The sequence below is a fragment of the Phalacrocorax carbo genome, chromosome 6, assembly GCF_963921805.1.
Source record: "Phalacrocorax carbo chromosome 6, bPhaCar2.1, whole genome shotgun sequence".
NCBI classification, from domain to species: domain Eukaryota; kingdom Metazoa; phylum Chordata; class Aves; order Suliformes; family Phalacrocoracidae; genus Phalacrocorax; species Phalacrocorax carbo.
In genome coordinates, this window is record NC_087518.1 from 4,642,441 (window position 1) to 4,656,942 (window position 14,502).

Consider the following 14,502-nt stretch of genomic DNA (forward strand, 5'->3'; position numbering starts at 1 on the left):
AGAAAGAGGAACTGATTTCAAAAAGTCCATTCAAATAAATACAATTTTAGGGTCTTTTCCTGATGAGTACAATACTTAACCTTTTATACCTGTATAAACCAAGATCTTAAGTTGTTAAAAGCAATGTGGACTCATTAAATGATTTCAAACAAATGGGACCAGAAAAGTAAGCTTTTAAATGCTAGATATATACAAGTATTTAGAAGTCTAAGGATGCAGACAGTCACCTAGTAGGATTTTTATTCTGAGTGCATCTGTCAGTATTTAAATATCTATGAACACTGGCCCACTGCCACATTTTAGAAGCAGGAACATGCAGCAAGATCTTTAAATGAGTTCAGATACCCAACTCCCATACATTTTGCCCATGGCTCCTAAATCATTGCATGGTTTTGAAATGTTTATCTTCCAGCTAAACAGTATCAGTTGTCTGAAAACCATAAACGCAACAAATATCTGCTGTGGTATATTACCCAACCAGTACAGCTAGTGCCCAGACACATGATTAAGTTGCCATGGATTAACAAGCAACTACATTTCACTAAGCTGCCTGTACCAACACTTTTAGCCCAATGCAAATTAAGAAAAATGTGTTAGCATAAACGTATTTCACTGGGGCACGAGCCTGTATTTGTCACAGGCAGAGGACACAGGCAATCAGTTATTGCAGCTCAGCAGAGCCAGCATAACTCTTGAGGACTTTGCTTGGGAGCTCTAACAACTACATCAGGTCCAGAAACTAGAAAGCTGTACCCAAGAGAGGGAAAATTCTTTCAAGAGAGCAGGGAATAGTCATCACCGGTGCCCAGTATCGGGCTTGGCGAAAGGCAGAGGAGAGGTTGGTGATGCTCTTGGTATTTGGCAGCAGCCCAGAGCAGGCAGCTCCTCTCCGGTAAAGCCCTGCAAGCCCAGCCTGCATGGCAGGCAGCGAGAGTGGCTTCACAGCTGGATGGGGAAAGAGTCAATATCATACGTTAAATAAACCAAAACAGCCTGGTAATAATGTGCTAAAAATAATTGAATAAGCACACTGCTTATGAAACTCTGAACTCTCTGCCAAGTCTTACCAGGGTAGGACATGTGTTCCTCCCCCTTTCCAGGCATCTAAATAGATATCGCAGAGGACAAAAAAAAAAAAAAAAAAAGACAAAAATTTCCATGTGGGAAAAGAAAAAAAAATCCCCTTCAGGTTCCCCCATGTTTTTCACAAAGCAGCTGGTGCTGGCCGTTGCGAGGGAAAGGAGCTCTTACATGGAATTGCAATATTTTCGTTGCTATTCCACTGTGTCAATATTATGTCTTTGATTCATTAATTCCACCTGGTTTAAAAGCTCAGCTTCTGACCTTAGCAGAGAAGGGTGGCGGGGTGGTCACATTTTTCTTGCATTGTTTTCTGCACAGACCTTTATAAATGAAGGACACAAGCCTTTCTGGAGACGACTCCTTTTCTTGCTTTGTTCTTCTCTTCATCTAAAATAAAAGACATTCTTGACAAAATGTATTTGTACAGTTTTTGTCAACAGAGAGCTACAGTTAGAGCTGGCTGGGAAACAAAAGCTTGGATTCTTCAAAAATATTCATATTTTAATGACTGCTCTACTTCTGCAGGAGGATGGGAAGGGGCCAAAGGAGCCCGATGCCCAGCAGGGAGGTGAAGGCAGAGATTTGCATCCCCAACCCGAAGAGGAGGCGCACGCAGAGCTCCACGGAACCATTCCCCCTTCCAGGGCACTGATTCAGAATTGCTTTGCCACATAACTACCTCCCTACGCCCCCAAGTCATCCATTCCCCACTATCAATTACTAACACAAAGCAAGACCACCCCAACGGTGCAGATGGAGACCAGCCCACAAGGGCAGTGAGGCCGGAGCAGGACTCTCTTCTCCACCCGCAATCTTCGTAAAAAATTATTTTGACTTTTATGATTTGACTCTTGGCCCTCCCTTTACTTTCCTCTCTTCCCTACCAATCTCATCAAAGCATTTCTGAGCAGCTGTGGCTGCAATAGTGATCCCAAAACATGAAGAAACAGTCAACTTGATGAATTGATAGAAGAGCTGACAACACACGTCCCAAAAGGGACGCAAATCTCATCGCATGTTATCGAAGTAGTGCAGGGGCAAAGGTGGAGTTTTGAAGTCAAGCTTCAGCTTGAAAGTAACTCCTAGTACAGTTCAGGTGACACAGAATTAAAGGAAAGTCATATTAAAAAAAAACAAACAAACCAACCAACCAAACCAAAACACAAACAAACCAACCAAAACAACCCCAAATCAGCAAACAGAAGAAAGCTTTTGTTTTGGGAAAGAGAGGGATTTTAAACAGAGAGACTGTTAGTGTCCATTCTGGAAACATCTCAAAACTGTCCAGAGGCAAAACAAAACCAATTCTTTGCTGGCATTTGGGACACTTGGATGCTACTTGCCCTAGGTACTTAATTTAATATAAAACAAATCACCCTGGAGCAACAAACAGAAAATTTGCTAGTAAACAAGACAGCTCTAATTACTTAACAGTAGAATCCAGAATAATTAATCCACAGTATCCAGAGCAGCTAAAAGCTAATGATATAAGTAAGTATCCAAAATATTTCAGCTATCTTTCAAAAACCAGGGTGTTCAATTTCCAGACCAGGGAGTAGCCAGCATCTCCAAAGACAAGCCTTCCGGGTGATGCATCTTTGCCTTTCCCAGTGGCTGTCTGGGACTTGAACTCCTTTCCCGGAGGCGCTGGCAGGCGGCTGCCCATCGGAGCAGCTGGCCTCCCTCCGGGTGCGATGCTGGCGGCTGCAGGGACTCTGCTCCCAGTTCCCTGCCTTAACTTTCTCCCTGGGACCCTGCCAGGTCGGCACTGCCGCACCAGCGATTCATTCCCCTGCCCAAATGCCCGCCCTGCTGCTTGTGTGGGGTCCAGGCTCGGAGACAGAAGGCTCAGCACGCACAAAGCTTTGCCTGCATGGGGCTCCAGGAAGCTGCGGGGGTTTTGGACTTCAGGGGTATGGGATGGAGGAGATGGCACCAGGAGGTGCCTACCTAAGGTACAGCCCTTAGGCAGGCACCTGGGAGGCTGGCAACTCACCTACATGGCAGAGAGCTTGGAGGTGGCTTCATGTCATCAGGCAATTTTGGCAGCTCAAGGGAGAGGTTTGAAAACACACCAGGAACATGTCAGATGCCAGGAAAGGTCGAGGCTGCTGCCTGTGGTCCAGGATAAAGCAGCCATTTCTCTTGATGTGGGGGAGCGTGGCACTCAGCAGCAGAAAGCTCCCAACGATGCCAGAGTTAAGGGCTGGTTTAGGAGACTGAGCTCCATTTGCTACCTTAGCATCTCACTAACCTGGCACATAGGTAATGCCAAATGCTATGTTCCTATGAGAAAAGTGCAGGCAGAGTGTCTAGGGGTAATATTTCAGCCTTGCGGAGGAGCTGGGATATACCTGTAAATCAGCTGGGCTTGGGTGCCTGAACCTTGATGAGGATTTGGGACTCAGTTCTTCAGCTTCCTACTGTAACACAACACACACATGCCCCTGCTGCCTCTGATTTCAATTTCTGCAGTAATCCTAACTCTGATCAGCTAATGACACTGGTTTCGTGTTAACGTCACTCCTGGGACATCATTGTGAGCCTCAGAGCCGCGGGTGGGAATAGCAGGGCTCTCAGAAATGCAGCCTCTCAGGGGCAAAGCGGCTGCTAATGAGCGCATCTGGCTCCGGATCTCCACCTCTTCCTGCGTCCCGCTGATCAGCAGTGATCATAGCAGCTTTGCAGATGTTTTTAAGTATCTGGGCCCTATGCCAAATCCACATACTGACCTTTGAACAACAGCTATTTTTCCGTGACCATGCTCAGAGCATCAGCCTCCGCCGAAACCATCAGTCTCAGAAGCGATGATTCAGTCTCCATTTCCCTTCAGACTTCATCATTACAAGGTCATCAAGCACAGCATGGCTTAAAATGCACATAAAGGAGACACCAGAGTTCTTACAAATATCAAGCAGTTTCAATATCTTTCCGCAATACTTCAATCTGGCTGCTGATTAACTCTCACTTCGTATTTAAAAATTCCCTTTACCAAAAGAATGTCTGAGGGGGTGTACGATAGCTGAACGACATGACTATATAATTGCAGTCAAAAGGATGTTGCATGGCTAAAACAGGATGGCTGCAGACAAACCAAGGGGTAAAATTAAATACTTGAAGTTGAAGAAGTACTTTTAAAAAATGAATGAAGCCCTCAAATTATGAGGATTTTAGCTAAATATTTTTTGCTTCCTTTAAATTTGCCTCCTGGCTTTAGACTACTTTGTTCAGGTTTCTGTCTATTATTGAGGGTTAGAAACACAGTTAAAAATAATCCTGAGTTCCTTTCCCAATCACATGAGTCAGAGAACATGGGAGTTAAGGGAGTGGAAGGTATTGCATGGCTCAAACTTACATTATGGAAGCTGGCAGCGCAATTGTTCGGCCGTTTTCACAGGCTCCCCTGCACCGAAGGAAAGTGGCCAAAGGTTGTCAGCACCTCTCCTCTGTTCACTTCCACCAGTATCTACACTTTGACTAAATCCACTGACTTTCTGCCAAAACCTATCCCTTCTTCCCTCTCTTTTAAACTCTTGCTTTAGATCACTGTAACCTCTGTCTGCCAAACCTCCAGGCTTTTCCTCTCCCCTTGCAGAAGCATATGCCAGAGTAGCCAAAATATCTTTTGTTCTTCTCTTGAATTTGAGCCCCTTTTGGAGCTAGTTTTAAGCTGTCTTCATGATGCGCAGCACAGAGAAGCCTGCTGACGTGGCCAGTCCTACGTGCCTATTGCTTTTCTCATAACATACTGAATGCTCTCCCATCCTCGCCCCACATCCCACTTGCACACAGGACTGGGACCACACCAGCACTGCACCATGCAGCACACTGCAAAGCCTCTGGCTCTGCACCTCTGAGCTTTGCTCTTGGCGTGCCTTACACTTCATGCCATTTCCACAGCTGCTCCCCCTCCTGAGCCCACAAAACATTTATATTCATGGTCTCTAAGGCTCCCTGCAGACCAGTGTAACTGCCAGCTCCCAGCAACTCAAGGGTTAGAGGCATCACTTCTCTTAGGCTGGGTTGTTCGTGGCTGCGATATGTTGTTGTGCTGAGCTTATTTTAGCTATCCACATTCCTGCTGAAAACTCGCTTGTTCGAGCTGACTTACTTATTATTTGAGTTGTTAATTTTACGGTTTTATTAAGTGACTCTGAATGAATGTCATTAAAGCACATGGTAGTTTGGTTGATTGAATGATTGATTTTACACAGTTGTCTTCTTCCTGCACTCCTAAGTACTTTTATTTGTGATTAACAAACCTCACCATTTTGCTATTCCACTTCACAGCTCCCTGGCTCATTTTTAGCTTCTCTTTTTTATGTGTTCTTTATGGGGCAAAGATCCTGCTTAGCCATCTCTAAATGAAAATCCACAAGAAAAAGAGAAAAATAATAGCAATGTGTAAGAGATCAGAAGTGTACGCACACTTTTAGGAGTTGGTGAGGATGCAGGCTCTGATGGCTCCTTCCTTCATCAAACTTGGCACCTAGCAATCGTGTAAGACTTACCTGCTCTTCACAGGTTTGGACAGAGAAAAGGTGGCTGAAGGTTAAGAAGGCTTTTTTGGTTTTTCTTCCCAGTGGCACTATTTGGGATTATTTTTTATTTTACTTTTTTAGGGGGCTTCCTGGGGTTTCCAGACCGGGTAGAAGAGCTGGGGACTGTAACCACTGCTCCAGCTTCATCCGCTATCGGTCTGGAGTTTTGTATTTTCATGCAATATAAGCCAGGGCGAATAAAGAAACAAACCACAAACCAAACAAACCTTGAGGTATGATACCCCAAATTCTTTGTTTCATTTTTAGTAAGAAGGCAATTTACTTTGGTAACTATTACAAAGCACCAAAGATCTCGAGATATATATATATATATATGATTTAAAGTACCCCGCTGAAACTAAATGCAACTAGAAGTCAAGCTTCAAGAACAAACAAAAAAAGGTCACAAGTTGTAAACATATTACTGATATAAACAAAAGATCGAGGAAAGTAAAACATACAAGTAATTAGTGAATTGTTTTCCAGAACCAAATACCCACAAGCTCTTTACATGCCTTAAGAATTTGACATTTTGGACTCTCTCTTTCTGAAACGGGACAAAAATTGAAAATCTCGACATCCGGCATAACTCAGCTGCAACGTTCCTTCTAGATTATTGCTGGGATTTTTATTTTTTAATTCTCTTAATAAATATAAAACAAATTCAGTACCTATTCCATTTTTGAAGACAAAGTTACTTTGATCCAAAAAAGGTATTTCAGAAAAACAAGGTATGCCGAGTCCTGAGCCTGAGGCATACAGAAGATGCAGCGAGCTTTTGGCAAGATGAAAGTACAGCAGAGAAGGAGCACTTGCTTTAAGAAATCCTTAAAATAGAAGAGGCACAAGGTGATATCCCATAAAGAAGTGAAAGATCGGAGGGCTACGTGATCGCCTGTTTGGAGAGTGCAGAAAGCAATCAAAAGTTTTATACACGTTAGAAAACTTTACACTGCTCCCCCTCCGAAAAAAGGAGTATTGCGAAAAAATTTGCCCTCAGGTCCCCAAGAGAATTTAAGGGTAGAACAAGCTGGTACTCTCGGACTAAGACAAATAAGACAGTTTATATTGCTTTTCAATTATTTCAGGCTGAGGATCACAATGGGGGAAAGAGAAAATGTCAAGCAGAGATAAGAGCAGGGAATAGAAGATAGTGGAAGGTGGATTTTCAAAACGCTGCGTGTGGCTCCAGCCACCAGCCTCTCCGCCTTAACGCCCAAACCCCACAGCTGAAATCTTCCTTGCTCAGCTGCCGACATGCGGCTGGGTTCGTGGGGAGAGGCAGTATTGCCGTCCTGAGCAGATGATACAGCTGGACACAATGAACAAGCCTCTGGGTGCCCAGCCCTGTGCTGGTTCCTTAGCTTCTGGCTCTTGACCCCAAGACCCACCCACCCAACTTGACTAACATTACTGTAATGCAAGAAACATCGTCATCCACACCCCTGAGGCTCCACATAGTACTAAGCCTCCCCTGAATCCAGAACATGCCCTCACAAATACTGGATCCAGGATGGACTCGGCCACCCCAGGCTTGGCATTGCACTACACACATTTTAGCCACCTCTGCAGTCCCCGGGCGTTTGCAGCCCTGAATTACTCACCCAGGAGAACACACAGGCCGGGTACAAATCATGTGCAGGGTCAGCTGGGAACCAAAACCGTAACCTGCAGGAGCCTCCTGCTAACCCAGGAGGAAATGCTGAGTGGGGAAAAGGGTTTAGTTGTTGGATGTGGAGTGCACGGAGCCAACTGCTTCACGGAAGATATGCAGGTCTGAAGTGACTCCTCGTATCACAGAGCAAAGACCTTTCTTTAAAACATGAGAAGAACGAGAGGGATCAGCAGTGTGTTACAGCAGAGGCAAGACGGGACAGCAGAGCTGCCTTCGTCTAATAGTTCAGCAATCTGGGCTCTTTTCTCTCTTCTCTGCTGCTGGACTTAAAATACCTTCCATTTCCCAAAAGACAGCCCTAGCTGCCAGCCTGCAGGCTGCACTGAAGCTATTCTACTTTGTACAGGATAACTGAAGATTTGTTGTGCCAGAGTGATTTTTTTTTTTTTTTAAAAAAAAAAAACATCACCAGCTGGCCCCCCTTCAGAGCATTCATCCAGGAAAGAGGCGGCACAGGGTCCCCATCCATGCTCCAGTGCTTTTAAGTGCATCAAATGCTCATTAGATAAGGTAAAATCAACAAATATTCATCAGGGCATGGACTAGAGAGGAGGAAGGAAATCAAACTACTAATTCAAAGGGCAAGAGGAGCATTTCTGAGCAAAGTATAGAGTGTTCTATGGGAGAAAAGTGCCACCACTGACGAAGAGGAAGAAAGGGGAAGTAGGAGATGTGATAAACTGTATGACTAAAATAGGAAAAATAAGAGTTTTGAGGAGAAATGAAAGGGAGAATAAGGAGCCTGAGTGTGCTGGAGTGGAAAATGTGAGTAAGTAGAGATGAGGTGATAAGGTCAACTGGAGTGAAAAGCGCCTTGGCAGCTCCATTGAGGAGGACAGGGAGTTGACACAGTGGGTGTTTCTGAGAAGGGGTCACCATCATCCAAACATAAAGGGAAGAGCAGGTTGCACAGCTATGGGCAGAAAGAAAAGACCAGAATTTCAGAGAAATGGTACCATTTCCATGGACAAACAAGGCATGGAAATGTAAAGAAGCCAAGTTCTAAAGCACAGGTAGAGAAAGGAGAGCAACATTCACGGACACAGTGGTGCCGGAAGCTGCTGTGGGACGGTGGGATGCTATTGCCTCCTCCCTCGCCCAATGTCAAACCCAAAATGCAGAGTGACTCCAGTGTGTATCTTCTGACCAGCAACAGCTCCAGAGGAGAGAATTTAGTGTTATGTTAAGTTTATGACAGTGTTAAGACAGCAAAAGAGAGGCTGTATGTGAGATCAGGTTGATCCAGTTTACCCAGGCCCTCACATCTGACAGACTGATGGTTTGAAGACAAGCTTGCTTTCCCGGCAAACCTTTTAAACCCTTTTTGGTCTAATCCTATTCTGACAGAATCCCCTTCTCCTGTCTTCTGATTATCTTCCTTACCCCATAATGACACTGCAAAAGTACAGTCCTACTAGTAAGGCATAATATTAACAGCACGCATAGCCCAGTACAGTATTGAACTGCTCCATCACAGCAATTACTGCAACAATAACGCGTGATCTAGTTGAACAAAATCTATGTACATTCACTAGGAACAGAAGTAACAGCTGCTAGAAGTCAGATGCATTAAAACAGCATTAGAAAAACATGAAGGACTGGGGGGGAATCTATTGTTGCAGATTTACCCATGTACCAATCTATTTTCACCTCTAAGCTGAAACAGGTTTTTGTTTGGCGACTGACACATATTTGAGTCACAGCTGAGGGGAGAGAATAATACCCACCTGCTGTCATATTGTTCTCCAGCTGATTGTCCTCTTGATCTGTAGTGCTTGCATTCGCAACAGGGAGTACACAGAGACAGAGGGAGGAAGAGGGGGTTGGACAGGCAGGAGAGATGTGCTAGAGAGAATAGTAAAAAATGCACAAAATAGTCTAATCAGGAAAGTGAAAACCAGGGTGTTTGCAGGAGGGGGAAAATATTTAAAAAGAAGGAAAGGTTATTGGGTGAGATCTTTCTTATACAGTAACCAGTACAAAATCGAGCCTTATATATCATGCAAATAAACAGCTCTGGCTATCTGGGGGTGCATTTTCCTTCCACAATCCAACAACCCCATTGACTTTTTTCATGCTGAAGTCCACCTTTTGTAATACTCCGAGTCGCTCTGCGAAAACGAGCGCGCATGGACACCCTCCCGCAGCCCCCTGCGCACAACCACAACACCAACAGGTGGATGGACCCGCTCAGACCAGCAGCCACACATCTCTGCAAAAGGGAAGGACATAATATGAATGGGAATGTCCACAGCACTTTTTCCAGGTACTGACTGTTGCCAGAGACTAATCCTGGGTGGGCGAGTGAGATGGGCACAATCTCACACCCATCTCTCACACAAAACCATAGGAAAATGTATTCACGTGCACACAGTGATGAGCTGAAATTGCTAAATATTGCACTTGACAGCGAGGCTGGGTGCAGAAACACAGGTACTTAATGAAACGGTCTCCTCCTGTAGTAAAAGCCTCCAGGGTGAGCAGTCTCAGCACAGCCCGGGGGTCCCATGCTCAGGGATGCAGCCCAGGTACCTGCGTGCAACCAGGGCTCAGGCTAAGGTTGTGTCCCATACACCTGGTTTTCTTTGAACAGAACCATTCTCTACCAAAGTCCACAACAGCTTTACTGTATAAAACAGCCCCCCAAAAGAAAACTCACCTGCAATCTACTGTTTTGGCCTGTCCCCCAGCACAGCATGAGGCAATGTCTTCCCAGTGCATTTTTTTGCCTGTGCATAACACTAATAAATATCCTGTCATTGCAAATGCCATATCCTCAGCAGTTATGAAAATGGAAACAAAAATCATTCCAATTGTATCACTTCAACTTGCTTAGTATAAAAAGAAATGGCTTACGTACATTTTAACTCAATATTTTAATAGCAATTCCAACACAAACAGCTTTAGTAACCAGGCAAGTGTATTATTTCATAGCATTTTTTGAAGTTCATGAGCTGTGATTCCTTAGCAGGTACCCTGCAAGAGCTAGTTTTCCTTTCACTGGCCTGCAGTCTCTTTCTGTAGAACCCAAATTGCCTTGCTGCTATCTATTCTGGGTTCCAAAACAGAATATACAGTTTACAGACACCATCTGAAACAAAGCATTAAACAAAAATCACATGGAATCAGACTGCAACTACACAGAAAGCCTAAATCTGAGCAGTTCTTGCTCAAAATGAGCACTTTTTTCTTTTTCCCTCCATTAAGTACTTTTAGAGACTTGCTCAGGCCAACCTTCCTACTACCTGCATACAGAAATATTCATACATCCGAAAGACATGTCCATGCAGACCCTATGGAAGGCCAGCTCCAGGCTCAGCTCAGAGAGGGAGATGCTCAGGACTCCCTGTGCAGCCTGGCTTTGTCACTGCAGGGCGGTGAAGGGATGAGGGTGCAGCATGGCCTTAGAGCTGCTCTCTGATGCCGGTTTACCTCTTCCCGCAGTTGCTGTACATCAGCAGCCCTAATACCACAACAGCCCTTCTGCCAGTCCCACAATATAGTCCTAACATGGGAAAGCACCTAAATGCTCACAAAGTACTCAGGAACCAAGGGCCAACCGGTTACCTGTGGCCAAGTACCAAAATGAGAGCTTATCTACTGAAGTGAGACATAGGTCCTACACTAAAGAGCTTCCCGTTTAAATTTGCAAGATAAATCAAAGTGCGACAAATGAAAAATAAAAAAATTAAGCCAGCTTTTTCAAGAGTGATCAAGCTCTTAACCCTGCTGTTCAGACAGTCCTGCCATGCTCCCAGCACGGGGACTCTGCAGCTGCCCCAGCACTCCTGGGTGCGCATTGCAACTGCCTTCGCCTTCGAAGCAAGCGATGCCTTTGAGATACGTTTTTACAGTTTAGTTGTTTGTACAAATAAATTGCTTTTTGAAATATCCGTGATCCCTCTGGAATCCAGGCTGCTGATCCACTCACATGGATCCTCGTCTGAGTTCAGGTTCGTGCCAAGGCTGTGCTGCAGCCCTGCCGCAGCCCAGCGCCCCGCATCCCGACGGCTGTCATACCCAGAGACCTCCAATGTGTCAAAACCAGGTGAGTTAAAAAAATTAAATTTAAAATTCATGTTATCTCTGACAGACTTGGACCATTTTGACAGAAGCCCAGGCTTAATTATAATGTTTCAATTCATCCTGGTCTCTTTAATGAGGAAGACTCACTGATAACAGTCAAACTCAGGTATCCCTACCTCGTAGCACATCGCAATCTTACGCTGATCCATTACCTGCTGCATAGATTCTCATTAAGTATGACATAGATTTGTTACATTGCTGAGCTGGCTGTAAATTGAACTTGTCATAGTGAAGTGCATGTTTTCCAGTTCTTCATCTCTGTGGTTCCTGTTGCTATAGTGACCATCAGAAATCAGAGCAAAAAAAGACAAAAAGAAAGAAGAGCCTTTTTCTGTCTAAATAGTACCTTCCGTCTGTAACACTGGCAGTATTCTTTCATCTCAGCTTTGCTTGTTAGGATAACTACACAAAAGAACTTAGCTCTTCCAGACTTCAGGGCCTCCTCCAAATCTGCTCAAGGCAAAGGCAGTCTTTCAATGGCTTCAAGGAGCTCTAGGCCAGGCCTATACTGCCTAAAAGATTAATTCAATCCAGATTTGCAGCACTTTTAAATTCACATTAGCTTAAAATCCCCAGGAGAGGTATATGCTGATGTCCTGTTTAGGACAGTGACTGATGCTACGAGTAGAATGGGACATACATACATACATACATCAGCCTCATGGATAAAGCCAACGCTGAATCTCACTTGTTATCACATGCCCTTTTCATCTCCTGGATTTATGTACCACTTCTTTGTTTAAAAGATAGAATAAGTGCCTCTTGATGTTAGGCATTAGTGTTAAAAGTAAGCCAAGCTTTAAATGACAGGCCTTAGGCACTCTCTGACCAGGGCCACATGCATCCTAAAACATACATTACAGCCTCAACACAGTATATGCATGTGACCGATGAACTCAGCCTATTCAGCACTGGAAGGGTATAAGGCTAGATGTTTGGTGCAGGCATCTGCTGTTGCCCCTGAAAATGAGGAAGACACTAGGAACCATATACTGCTTTCACTGAGCTGTAAACCTAAAGCAAACTCAGCATGCCAATTAACAAGCGCGCAAATCCTGAACAGGAGCAGGTGACCATTTAACAGCGATAACTGCTCATTAGCAGTAATGCTGTATTAAACTTAAATAGTGCCTGTACTCAGACTTCTCCTGTCAGCCCAGTGGGGATCTGCACAGATCACATACCCACTGCAAGCCACCACGCTCAGCCAAGCCTTAGTTTATTTTAGATATGCCATTTCTACCTTTAAATATCTTGTCACATGAAAACGTATGGCTAAATATGTTGATGAATTGTAATTAGTACTATCTTCTAGAGCAGTGGTACCCAAACAGCAGCACGTATCATTTATGGTAAATGAGTTCTTGTTAAGCAGTACATGAAGGCAGGCTGTTCCTGCACACGAGCTGGTAGAGAAGCTGCACTCCCACAGCCACTCGAGGTGGTACCACGGCAAAGGGCAGGAAAGTCTAAATCTGAAGGCAATGAGGGCTGGGGTAAGAGACTTCTGTACTGGATAACAGGTAACTATTGCACATGGGAAATTAATAGCCTTGAATTTGCTACTCTTTGGATCACTGGTACCGCAGTTTTGCTCCTGTAAGAATTAGTCAGTCCTACAGGCAGGTCAAGACTTTTCAGAGACTAAACAGGGAAGAGAGGAGTTCCAAGGATTCAGTTTGCTGTGATTGCAGCTACATTTGTATCTTTCCATAAAGACCCACTTTCCTATAAGAGAAAGCCCCTTGGTATCATTACTTAGCCAACACAGCATCGGCAGCAGTGCCATCAGTGGGAGCACACAGCACCCACAACAGCACGGCAGGACATCTGCACTATCATTCCAAAAACACTGATTAACAACAAGATGAGACAGAAGAAATTTGACCAAATGCTGCTAATGCATCATAACAAAGAAGGAAAAAAAAGCCAACAAAGAAAAAACCACACCCCCCGGGATGTTTTTTTCTGGCTGCTGCCGAGAAGCTCATCAAGATGAGCTGACTTGTGGGAGCTACTGACAGACGATGACCCACAGCGCAGATCGCTGCTGGTCAGCAGGCAGTGCTAGCCAGGAGCATCAGCCCCGGCCAGGGATGGAAACCCTTCAGCCTGAGGGACGAAACAGGATTTATGGAAATATTTCAAAACAGACATCAAGAAGGCAACTTCCAGTGGACCAAATGTGTCTTAAGTCTCTCAGACTTCCACCAGTTCTGACGTCTTTCTAAAAATGCTCTAAAGCCATGAAGCTTTGAGCACCCCTCTTCTGCTGGATAACTGAACATGGGCATCTTCAGGGATGCCAAGGAGCTTTTCACAGTGTTTACCCCGCTGAGTTTTGGGCTGCTGCTGAAAATTACCTGAAGTTTATCTAAACATTCTTGCCCTCCTAAGAGGCTGCAGAGCTTTCTTGTGCTATTTATCACTGTTTTGTCAGGGAAGTGGGATTTGGGCAGTGTTACCTTGCCATCAGAAGGGCAGGGAGGGAAAGAAAGTCTGAGCAGCTCCAACTGACTTTGTGTCCCACTAGTGCTGGACTGTAAGGAAACCCAGGGCTATGTTTTCCTGCAGATTTTCTGACCTCAGGTGATTATTTCAAAATAACTTATGTGCCTGAGGAACGCAACTGCTATTTTCAAAAATAAGTGAAGCAGGATCTAGGTGTCTTCATTTTGATATAGCTAGACTGGGTCTAGGTTTAAAACCACTACTGTCTATCAGTTTTGATTAGAAAGATGTGGTTTTTAACCACACAAAAGAGAAGCTCTCGCAGAGCTCTAGCATAAACTTCTTACAACATAAGGGCACTCTCCCTGTTACAGCGTATGCCTGCTCAGGGAACCTGCACCTCCTGGGCAAACTTTTATGGCAGCATAACTGGTCCAAGTGTAGGGTGGTTGTAAAAGTGTATCTATAATGAAACAATTCAGTCAGCGAGACCTTTATAAGCAGGCAAAATAATCAGGATCATGTTTGAAGGTGGAACTTAAAAGTTATATTAGCACCCTCTGTAGCTGGGCAACTCGGGTGCTCTCGGGTGCTCTCAGCTGCGTATGCACAGATTCTGGTTCACACTTTAACTTGATGCCTGAAATAAAAGGTACCAGAGTTACC

At 44.5% G+C, this 14,502-nt stretch overlaps 1 long non-coding RNA gene across 2 annotated transcripts in view; it reads right to left on the reverse strand.

The window, feature by feature from the left end:
• Positions 1–14,502, reverse strand: part of LOC135313794 (uncharacterized) — a 217,291-nt gene that overhangs the window by 36,477 nt on the left and 166,312 nt on the right. The window contains exon 1 of one of the 2 annotated variants that reach the window (XR_010373294.1): positions 1,404–1,472. The exons of the other annotated variant lie outside the window; for it this stretch is intronic. This is a non-coding gene — a long non-coding RNA (uncharacterized LOC135313794). Of the gene's footprint in view, positions 1–1,403; positions 1,473–14,502 lie in introns of those variants that run through there. 2 annotated transcript variants of the gene reach the window in all.